Consider the following 12,535-nt stretch of genomic DNA (forward strand, 5'->3'; position numbering starts at 1 on the left):
TGGAAAGTATGCCATACGAACAACTCTTCGTAAACTCTTCGTAAACTCTTTCACAACCTTCCACTAGGTCGTACGTTGCCCACAACGCGTTTTGCGCCATTCCGAAGGAGGTACAGGGAACAATACTAGACAAGCCTTCGACATACGTAGCACGTGGCCGATCTATCGAAGCTGATGGTGCAGGATATTTTCTGTGACTGAAGTATCTACTGCACAGCCGAATACCCATTTTCTAATTGCCTTGTTGATGCCATCCGTCACCAGCAACGTTGTGGGGCAGTGATGATAATAAACCTGAAGACATCTCACATCATCTGCTCGTAGAGTCCATTCCTCGCATCCGTACACTAAAACAGCCCTCATTGTAGCCTGATACATGCGACCTTGAAGACCTAATTATAAGTCGTTTTGACGCCACAAATAATGCAAAGTAACAATCCTAATTCAGGCCTTGAAGGTCTATGCACCGACTTCAATGAACACAATTTCGACCAACCAAACTACAGTGGCTATGCATGACCGTGTTTCAGACTAACTTTGTGGGGAAGGGTACATCCGAATTCTGTGTAGTCTAACGGGATTTTAGTCTGCTTCGCCCAAATGTTTCATGGTTTCTGGATTATGTAGGACGCCTGAGCCTTTAGTGATGACCACAGCGGTCACTGTATCATCCTGCTAAATGAATACGTGCATTTACGTTTAGCTGAGCTCATCGGTGAGTAATCAACATAGCGCAGCGTCGGCGTCGTGTTAACTGGGCAATAATGCAAAAGTGAATAAACAGCAGGTGAGCAAACGACACACGTGAGGGATGATGCAGTGATAACCGCCAAACAAAAACAATTATTCGGTAGATTCGGCTGTTTTTGGTCCTTTTGGTTGAATGAAAACGTGATTTATTCGGGAATTTCAAGGGAGATTCCGTTATGCAAGTGAAGGCAGTTTACTCTGAGAAGAAGAGAAGCACTGTACACCTATTTCATCCTCGTCCGGAATCGTCGTTTGCGCACGTCTCACGGCAGTTTTGAGCCCAGAACCTCCCGGCTAATAGTTTGGACATTTGAAATTTCAGCCACGAACAGCTACCAAGCAGTGTGATTTATGTGCAGTTAGGGAGAAAAAGTTCACAACAGGAATGCAGCTTTCGTTTAAGAAACCGTCAGTCGAGGAGTTCCAAGTACATGACCAAGTGACGCGAATTCCGGGATTGAAGTTTGGGTAGTTCTACCTCCTGTCTATGTGTGAGCTTACCACACTGCTTATCACCATCTCGTGACGGAATGGTTAATTGTTCAAACTACTAGCCTACGGGTTATGGGATTGTGTGATGCACACTGCGGGTAATTCCAAATAAGAATGAAACAGTTTTACAGTGCCTCTAGGCTTTTTAGTATAGAGTTGCTTCACAGGATGAAGGCTCTATGGGAGTTTAGCAAATTTCGCACTGCCAGTTGCGCGGAATTTTCGGGTTTGCTGAAAGTCATGACTTGAAATTAAAATGACCATGCCATATGACAGTGTTTAGCTACGCGCCGTAAAAAGCGTCTAAAACACGTCATTTACATCTGATTTTGGATCGCTGGCCTGTCTTATTGCGGTAGGGCCGTGGCCATGTGAACGCAAATCAAGAGAGTAGGTTGCAAATATCCCCTCGTCCAGAGTGGAGGGAATAGCACAGCCAACAGAGAAATTAAGAATCAAACCCGCATTGGTCTGAGGGTCCTGTTGTCAGGGTGCTTTCAGCCACTGTCTGTTTCTGCACTTTGGAGTATAAAAAATCTGGTGGCACGCACCGCAACCTACCTTTTCCTGAATCTAATGAGACTACTTTCCCCCTTTGGATGCAAGTTGCACACCACACATGCTTTCAATCAAATATGCGGTTGCGACGGGATTTCTTACAGCTTCGATTCGTTTGGAAACCTTTTCTTCAAACCACAGACTGAGATCGGAGCATCCCCGGCCAGTGTGGGTCATGTGTTTGCTCTCGTCCTTCCAGGCAAAATAAGGAAAAAGATTGGTTTGCTGAGACAAATAATAATAAATTCAGTCTATTAAGACTAAATATCATCTGCGATCGTGGTGTCACCTTTCAGTGTGTAAAAATATTGATGGCTTGGATGCGCACACTGGTGGTTCACTATCGTCATCATCATCATCATCATCGTCATCGTCATTATCATCATCATCATCACCATCATCATCATCATCATCATCACACCCTCCGGTGCCTAGCTGCCACGCCACCCGAAGGAAGCGCGAGGGCTGGGATACTGCCAGGCTGCCCAAGCCTAGACGGGAGACATCGAGAGACAAAGGTCGGTTCGAACCACAGACCTTCCGGTCAGTAAATTCGCGCTCTAACCACCCGGGCCATCTCGTCTGGTGGTTCACCAGATGCTCGTTAATCTGTTCGCCGGGGTTGGCAACTGGCTTGCAAACGTTTCGTCCCCAGTCGAGGAGATATCGTCAGTGCGTAGTTGAGCGGGTTCTTCTTACCCCGTCTAAATAGTTTTTGAAGAGTATCTAATATTTTATTAAGTGACCGGCTAGTGATGTATACCTTTCCTGTAATATTATTGTCCCGTTTGCGATTTGCGTTGCGTTATGGTTTGGTGGATAGCTCCTTTGATGTCTTTTAGGTTCGTTTTCCGTTTCTGTTTCGTTATGATCTTTCGTCCTTGAATTCGGTCGGTCGTGTTGGCCATTTATATATGAAGATTGTATTCCTCATCTGCTTCCGGCAATATATTTAAAATCCTCTTGGCCCTGAAAGTTGTCAATCTATCAGTTGCAATAGGAGCGGTGTAGTGCCGCAAGAAAATCTTCCAAAAGTAGCCCACGCTATCGTAAAGATGTGCGACATCACTGGACAGTTGAATTTCGTCCCCAGTCAAAATGGACAGAAATTTGACCCTCAGTAAGCCCTCCCGACAACCACCGATCAAGTCTTCTAAGGACCGCGCTGGTTGTTTTTGCAAACACGCTTGCCTATTTATAAGTAGTCTAATTACTTCAATAAATGTCAGACTGGTGGTGGTGGTGGATGGTCCCCACGGAATTCATCAGAACTTCGTCGGTGCCTGATGAGTAGACCAGTGGCCTTTCTTCCGAAATTCGCTTCTTATCAAGACACTGTATCTCCATTATTGCACATCACTTGACAACTTCAGATATCATCAGAATCCCAGCGTTGAAGCTTCCGATATGGGACTTGAGTCATGTGAATGTTTGACGATCCCAAATACCAAAAAGAAGAATCGGGTTTGGAAGTTTGCGGCACTCTCCGCGAAAAAAGTGAAAAAAATCACTCAGCAAGCCTCAACTGTCCGCGTTCGTAGCGTTGACAATTGCGCAAGTTTTTCACAGGCCGGTACAGTGTGGTATCAGGGGCCCAGTGGAATGCTGGCTCGGTAGTGTGGGTTGCGGTCGTCCCTCCCGTGGCCATTCTCGTGATTCTTATTGGCGGTGCGATCGCACAAAAATCACGGTAGCACAAGTTAGGGTAGGCTCAGCGGATGGTGCATGAACACACATGAATAAGTAGGTCATCTGAGCACATTTACACACGTACATACCAATAAACCACTGTCGGAAGGGGCGGCCTTTGCGGCAAGATGAATGGCGGATGCGGATTAGCAAAACATGTAGGGATCAAAAACTGAATCGACGAGGCTTGCGAGTAGCTCCAAACTATGAAGGAGACACTTCATCAAATATGCCCGAAAGCCAGTTGCTCATTTATGTGAGCTAACTCCCAGCTCTGTAGTGCAAACTAAAATGTAGCCACTCACATTGCTGAATATAGGATCCATAGAAGCAAGGTTTGCGTTTGGAGACATATCGACCCTGGATAAATTGCTCTTTAAATCCGGTTGACAAATATTTTAATTAAATTCCTCTCACCTGATGCGTTGACTCCCTCGGGTTTTCAGGTTAGATTTCACGATCACATGTTCACTCAAAAAGGTATGGCTATCAACAGACTGCCTTTCAGTTTATTTTTACGGGTAGATGGCTTCGTAGCCTCTCACGCGTGTTTATTGTTGTTGTCAGTGCAAGAAGTTTGCGCCACAAACTCAGTGAAATGGACATTGCAAGTGGCTTTAAGAATGCATTTTCTATGGCTGTGCCGTGCATCTACTCTTTCCAGCTTATACTGACTAGTCCACAGAGTAGACCACTCTTGGATGGAATATTACGCTGTATGAACACTATCCCTTAAAGGAACACAGTAAACTCCCAAACGGAAGATCCGAAGAGATGCTGGAGGGATATAAACTGGGGCATTTAGAATTATTTGCTCCTGATCATTCGTACCCTGCAGCCATGAAACTCGAGCATTTACTGTGGAAGTGGCAGCTTGAAATCTGAAACGATTCTTTCGTTTGGCGTGCCTCCCGAAACACGTCTCCGCTGCGTGTATGATACCTCCGTCATTCCCACACATGTGAGACGCAGTACATGACCCAACGATCACACAGAGTTCGTGACGCCACAGTCCACAATGGTTGACCGATAGGATGGACTACTCACCTTTCAGGATGTCTTCATCACGAGACTGCAAAACGCAATGCTACAAACGGGGGTGAAAGAACGATGACACGTACGGGCGAAATTGTGAGCTACCAAAGAAATCAACCAGGCTCTCGCAAACAGAAAGGCATTCATATATTCCCCATGCGGATTTACAAGCAATGCAACAGTCCGATATGTGCAGTTGTGTAAGGGATATCTTGATGCAGTATCTTTAGATAGACTCGTCGGTCGATACATTTCGTACAGGGCTTCCATTAGAAGGGAATGGCGAACAAGTTGGAAAACTCCACCACTCACGTGTCTGTTAATTAACATCTTATTTGAAATGACTTCAAGGCATATTGACAGTTGATTAAGTTAAAAGTAATTTTCATGCCTTCTTCCAAGAAGCAAAATGGAAAGTTTGGGCCGATGATGAAGAACACTATCAATAACGCGGATAACTTTTCGCACAACAACAAGCTGGATTGCTGGAATGAACTTTCCCACTAGCCTCTGTGGACCGATTCTTGCTCTCAAGTAACACGACCATGGCTGGCTCTTCATCACACGTATATCATGTGCTTCCCAAATCATCAATAAAAGTTATTTTATTAAAGGAAGATTCCCCACTGAACCTGCCATCATAATCACGCAGAAATTTTCTCCTTTTGTGAATCTTGAGATCTTGGAAACTCGTAAAAAACAGAGAGGACAAAAGCTACCGAACAAAACTATCGTTACGATGTACATACTTACTGATAAACAAAATCAAGTTAGTGAACAAATGGAGCAACTCACTAAGCGGTCATAAGTAAAAATATCAACCATTGAAAAGCGATACACAAAAAAGTAGTGTACCAAATAAGCCCAGGAGTCTCAGACCCATTGCAAATGGACAAACCAATAAATGTGATCAATTCTGGCTAAAGAATTTATCCAACGAACCAGTCGAATAGGCGTAACACGACTGACAGCACAGTTTAACTGCCAACGTAGCCGTCACATCACAAGGATGCTCTTAGTCGGCCAGCCAGTCACAGCAGATGGCATCAAATATTGCTTCAGGTTATATAAAGGTAAATAAATGGAGGAGACATCCGATCACTCACTCACTTTCTTCCAATGTCCACTCAGCTGGCGACCAAAACTTTGCTAGAAAATTACCAAGCTCAAAGATTATAACACCGGCCACGGTGAACGGAACTTGTTTAGTATAAGCTCCTTATAGAAGTTGAAATGATCTTAAAAGTGACATCAGATTGGTCGGAATCTCGACAAACGTTTCCTCAAACATTTCAGTCAAACTGCTTACCGTTGGCCAGCAACCAACGTTGTCTTTTTTAGTTTGAGTTCGGTCGGAGTGCCGGTTACCTTCCTTAGACAACGGACTTCATTAACGAAACAACTACAGCATACCTTTCCTGGAAGGTCCTCCCGATAAACATAGTGATAAATTGGAACCAAAAGGGATCTGGAAATCTTGCGTCTACCGCTTAAGCTACGAATTTTCATATCCGTCAAGAACAGACCGGACTACACCATGAAGTGAAGTTTTGTAGGCTTTCGTTATCTCTCTTTTTAGCTCACCGAGTGAATGACCCTTGCTTGTCTACACACTCAAAGGTAGTCGTCTCGGTGCGTTTTGCCTGATAACGTCTGTGAAATTCCCCCACAACAGAGAAGTCGATCGCCGTCGCTTTATATTATCTGCTTACGCACCAACTGACTGTTATTCTGACGCCATTAAATGCAGCTGTATGACGCTTTGAGAGATGTGTAACGACGAGTGCAAGGCTCAGCTATCAAAGTGGCTATCGGAGATTTGAACGCGCTTTTGGGTAGACTTAACACATCTGAGACTAATTCGCCTTGGATATAACTCGACACCTACGGAAAGGGAAGGCAGCTGTTTCAGGTTTGTGGCGCAGCCGGTCCGGATTTACTTCGATCGTTACTTTCAACGCCATATAAGAGGTGGCCTACTTGGGTTGCAGCTAAGTGCCTCGCACATTCCGAAGATAAATGAGTAAATTATAATGTTTTTCTAGGCTATTTTCGAAACTTTCTACGGTCCAATGTCAATTCGCGCTAAAATGAGACCCCCTGTCCTTGTACAATGCAGGAGGCTTCCCAAGCTGTACCGCGAAACGAGATCCATCCAAACGCTGGATGTCAGACGGAACAGCGGAGCCGCCTGAACACTAGGTAAACCGCCCGCCAGTCCGGGAAACAATCCAGCCGTAACTTATCGAGGTCAAATGAAACTCAGCGTGCTAGGCGAGTGTGGAGCTTAGTGGACACAAGTTCAACCGAATGGAAAGGATGCAGGAATGCCAGGAAATTACTACTGTTAATTCATGTGGCAGCCTGTGAGCGAAGCCACTGGGGATCTATCAGGCGCGAGCGCTGCTTCTTACCAAATAGTTCAGCACAATTACTGTGGGTATTATTTAATTTTTTCGCTTTTACGTGAATCCAGGATGGAAACCAAATTTAATGGGAAAACAATAGTTTTGCAGAGTTTAGAATTTGTTAGCTAGCTTGAAAATAAGAACAGTTATTTTCCTGGCTTTTTCCAGAAAAAAGCAGATTTTTGAAAGTGGCAAAATATATATTCCCTAGCTCCCGGTACGTTGCGAAACACGAATGGATGACTACGGTTCTCGATCAATTAATTGAAAACTTGCTTTATTCAAATCAAGATGGACAGATAAAGCTAAGCGAAATACAGTAGAAATGTCATTTCTTCCCCTCACTAATGATTATATCTACTGAATCCACTTTACCGTGTTATGGGGCTGTTTGAGTCTATCATAGTATCTGCTAACAACGTAAACTTTAGGAGCATAGATGCGGAATTCCTTGTACATTTGTAATTCACTTGTCTCAACTTGAAAAACAGAACGGTTCAGTACAAGGGCAGAATGAGACTCAACATTTCAAGCGTCGGACCACAAACAGCAAATGCGTATCCACGAGATCAGGATGAACCTTTTCTCGAAGACCGTAAAGTATGACGATTCCTTTCATACCAAGCAACGTGCCTTTTGCTCCGCTTAAGGCCTCAGTGAACAAGCATACCGTAACGCAGGCTGCTGATTTATTAGAAGCAAACAGAGAACAACAATTGACAAGTTGATTTTCCTTAAGTGACCAAGAAATATTTTGATGACTATGGACAAGCTTTTTAACATTTTCGTTAAGATTGAACTTTTAAACGATTGGCTAACAGCTCCGTGCTGTAAACCTGAAGCTTTTTATAATGTCGTTTTATTTATATTTCTCCGTAAAACCAATGTAGGTGAAAGAGATTATGAATGAAACGTTGGTGGCAGTATTGGAATCGGAAGTCTACAATCCGCAGAGAGCTCAGCTCCTGTCTGTGCAGCTGTCCAACCAGTTAAGAAAATACGTGCATGAGGCGTACCCGAAATCACGTTACAAGATCATTGCCCAAGTCACAGTTGGATCCCCAGAAGGCTGCAGCATCATTATGACAAGCCGAGCGTTATGGAACCCAAAAGAATGTGGGGACACTTTTGTCGAGGCTACTTTTTCAAACACAAAGATCTTCGCGGTGGCCCTAGTTTTTTGTTTGTATTACGAATGAACTTTGCTTATTTTGAGTTTGATGAAAAATTACACAGGAAACTGCGTGTTAGAAGACAATCAGATTATTTAGACTTCTTTCACTTCTTTGGAAGAAAGCTTTTATTACAGCTTCATACAACCTAAATATCCCCCTTTTCGACAAGAAAATGAGGCTCAACTGTGTGCCGCAGTACGAAGATCATATAGGGGATATGTTTGTTGAGACGAAGTCAACTCTGTGGTTGTAACGCGACGGGGAGATTCCTGTATCCACCAGCTAACTTAAAAGTGAATACTAGCTATCAAACAGTAATTTTAGCAAAGCTTTTCTTGATTAGTACCTTCCCAGTTGCATTATTGCACTTATATCCCTCAAATGGTGGCGGCCTTAAGAGATGCCAGTTCCGATGGTCCCCGCTGCCCCCGGAGAGGAAGTTATATATAGTGCTGTCCTGAAAGAATGTTCTCGCGAAGGTAAAATGCTCCGAAGTATAACTGAAAAGTGTTTAAGAACGAATAGAGAATTTGGTGTTATTACAATTACTATCAGAGGTTTGTAGGCTTATCCTTCGAATCTACAGTATATATCCGCACACCCGTGTACCAATTGCCTGCATGTGATTTCAAACAGCAGCGTTGTGTCTCACTGCTGTTGTATCAATTCCGCCATGATCGTTTGGTAACGTTGAAATGATCTGAATGAAGTTGGTGCTTCAACTAGAGCCTGAATTCAAAGTCCTCTATACTGACGTTGTGTAGTTTTTGTCGGGAGTTTTTCAGCGTGCTGTGTCCTCCCTCGTAAGTAGCTAATTCAAGCCTCCTTCAAAAGCTTCTGCTCATTAATACATTGAGTTTAACGACAGTAAAACAGTGGGTCAAGTAAAGTTTTCTCTTGGGAGTGCGGTGGTTCGTAGAAGTGTACGGTTTTGGTACCATGAGCTCCCAGCTTCTTTTTTCTTAAGTTATTACATCGCTTATGTCGTTTAAAATTTCAGGGCGTACTGTTTATTCAACCGACTATTTTTGAGGACGGTATATAGCATTGTTTAACACTGACTTTCACAATTTAGTACAGCTCATCAAGAATCCTTATGATCTGTCCTATTTCGTCTTGAAAGATTATGATGAATTTGCCCATTTGCATATTTTTGAGTGCGTCTTGCTTCCGTTTGTCTTCCGTTTCTTGTACTCATTGGTACAACAGCTTGTATAATTTGTTGCTGAAGTCACTGGAACAAACTGATTATTTTCAAAGCACACTATCGGATATGTTTTTTGAATTTGAGATTCTCTAATGGAACAAACAAAACTGACAACCACATAAGACTGACCCGACCGTTATTTTTTGCTAGTTTTGCGTTCAGCTGTAGTCTAGCTACGAATTTTTTGCGTTGATTGCTCTTCCCTATATAATTAATAAGATTTCTGCTAGGCTTGGAGGATGAATTAAAGCAAAGCCATTGAATTGCTTCCTTCCAAGTTTTTTCACCGATTCAAGACTATTATGAACATCTGTTAGCCTAAGCTTCATCATTTGCGTACCATCATGTCGTGTTGTATTTCAGGCCACCTGATGGCTCAAAGCCTCTCTGTAGTTGAGATTTCTTTAGAATATGTTTCTTCCTATAGCCAGTCAACAGAAGTGAAAAACACCTTCCGTCTGACTACGCACTCTGTTCATCCTTGGATTTCTTGTTGCAGAGTCCCGTTGTACCATGAGTGCCCACAAACAACCACGCATGTCGTATGACGGTATGACGAATCCAAACAAAGGCTGTTGTTCTACCAAATCGCCGTACTGGACTTCTTCAGTATGAACATGCAGGGGTGCTGTGCGTCATACGTACCATAAAATTAGACTTTAAGATCTAACAGTCAGTCTTTGCTCTGAAACCTGGCGCTCATTTCTTCAGTTCCCCTAAAGTATCATACCAGGATGGACGCAGAACAAGAAAGCAAATTCTTGGCTCTATCGAGACTAAGGATCCAAACCGTACTGTTGAAATGAAGTTCCAATAACACCATTACACCCTTTATCGCACAGGTCACCTGTGATGAGCAAAAGACGTCTTTGGTTATTTTTTAAAGCATGTTCTGCGTTTGATGGTACATAAGATGGAGACAAAGAGTGGCAATGGTAAAAATTTTACTCTAGCTGAAATCCTCGAAGTCCGCACTATTTGATGAAGACCCTCTCATTGGCGAAAAATAAAGACAAAAATCCTCCCGGTTTCTGTCGGAGCATTTGAGTCTTCGCAAAAGGCATTGATGATTGCAAACTATTCTTTGAAGCTGGCTGATCGCATTTTAGGTAATACGCTGGAGTCCAAAATTTTCTACTGAAAGGGGCGGGCTGTTTGTTTAGTCATTGTGTGATACGTTGCAGTTCATTGCTGAACTTTTCTGCCAATATATCACTGGGATAATTCTGCTGAAGGATCGCCTTTCATTTTGGACGGGAGGACTCTTTTGTCCTAGTGCCATAACGGTGGCAGATTGTTCGTCGTCGTACCATGGTAGCCCGTTCCTCTTCTAACGGAATCCAGCAATCGTTGGGCTGTTGAGCGTGGATCACTCTCGGCATATTCTTCTCTCTTTTCGGGCTTGATATCCGCTGTGATTCACCTTCTAATCCGAACCGTCACGCATTGCATTTAGGATTGTTTGACCCGGTCGACCAGAGGATTGATTGAGAGCAGAGTTGATGTTTTTCCGTTCATTGATGTTCACACCAAAACGACATCTTTGAGAAAGTTAAGTGTGCGCACTGGATGGCTAGAATATTCAAACAAGGGTCTGGGATTTGTCTGGGACGATTAATTTCCCTTATTTGGGTGATCGGACAAACATGCCAGTCATACTGTATACTTCAGAGCACCCACGAGAAATTTCTGAACTGTGGTGAAACTATACTGTTTGGAAAATTCTATTGCTTGCGAAAGGCTAGACTGGTATGAAATACAAATTCGCATGCTTCTTACATAAACATACACCGAATGACAGCAACTGACTAAAACTAACACCAGTACCGAATTGTCATTAGAATAGCACGTGACTTCCCCATTATGTGACCCTACTGTCTCTGGTCCGTAATCAGTCAGCTTTCAAATGTCGGTTCCGCGAGCCAAGCCTTCGAGTAATTTTATTTAACTGAATTTCCGCTACGCCAGCCACGGAATCCTAAAGTTTAGCAGTAAGCAAGCTCACTGCATAACAGGATGGATAGAGGAGTTATTTTGGATTCATGTGTGCTTTCTTTATCACATGCTGATTTGTCTCTCAGACTAGCTAAGGGATTATCACGTATACCTATCTACAGTGGAATTTCCGGGTGACATCAGAAGAAATTCCAGTGAATTCAAAATACTATTTCTTTTTTTTATATTAACCAGTTCAGCTGCAGCATCAGTACCAGATCCTTAGCCCTCTAGATCAATAAAGGGCGTGACGGCTTAGAGAAAATTCAGTTGCCTATTTGGTAGGCAAAACAGACAACCGCAAGAAATCCAGATAATTTTCACCATGATTAGTTCAAACGGTAATTGGCTTTGGCGGCTTTCTAGTACGATTTTTTTAGTAAAATAATAATAATATAATAATATTATAATAATACTATTAACTGGCTACATTGAACTACAGACCAGTTGTTGATATCGTTGTCCACTAAAGAGCTTCATCAATATGGGGCTTGCTCGAAGCTTTTCTAATAATGTGCTGGTATCAGCAGTGCATCCGAGGCAGGAGCTCCATACCTCATTGTTTGGTACTTAGATAGGGTAAAAGATCCGTGGAGACGCAACATGAAGTGTCTAAAGGTTCCAAATAAGATTTCATTCATTGTGTAGGAGGTCATCAATTCTATACGGTTAGTATTGATGATTAACTTTAATGATTGACAGCAGAAGAAAACTGTGATTAATTTCAGCAAGACCTGAAAGGATATTAATTTTTAGGAGCTTGAGTTTGGACCAAAGGCTTGTACTAAAAGGTAAAGAAATAAGGGGATTTTTTGTTGCTACCAATACAGCACACAACCTGTCTTTCGAACCATGCCAGATTAAACTCAGAGTAATTTATTGCTCAGTTTCAAGAATATTATATGACGGAAAATTATTTATGTAGATTTGCAGTAATAAACGTCTTCCCTTTTGAAGAGATCCTCCGGAAATGCAAAAATGGAAAATTCTCCTGAAAAATCAATTTAGTCTCTTCTATTCTTTGCCTGTGGGAATTCAGTCACTCGTATCTAGCGTGAACAGCCTTTCTGTGTTTGTTTAACAATTTTGCAGGATGTTGAATTTTTTGTATCAATTTGGACCTTCTTCTGGACCGTCAGTGATCTTGGTGTGTGCTCTGCGCAACACGATGAAGGAAACAGCGGCAGCAGCTGTACCCGTATAACTGGCCGAAGCTTGACGGTATA

The sequence above is a fragment of the Opisthorchis viverrini genome (genome assembly GCF_000715545.1).
Source record: "Opisthorchis viverrini unplaced genomic scaffold opera_v5_132, whole genome shotgun sequence".
Lineage (NCBI taxonomy): Eukaryota > Metazoa > Platyhelminthes > Trematoda > Opisthorchiida > Opisthorchiidae > Opisthorchis > Opisthorchis viverrini.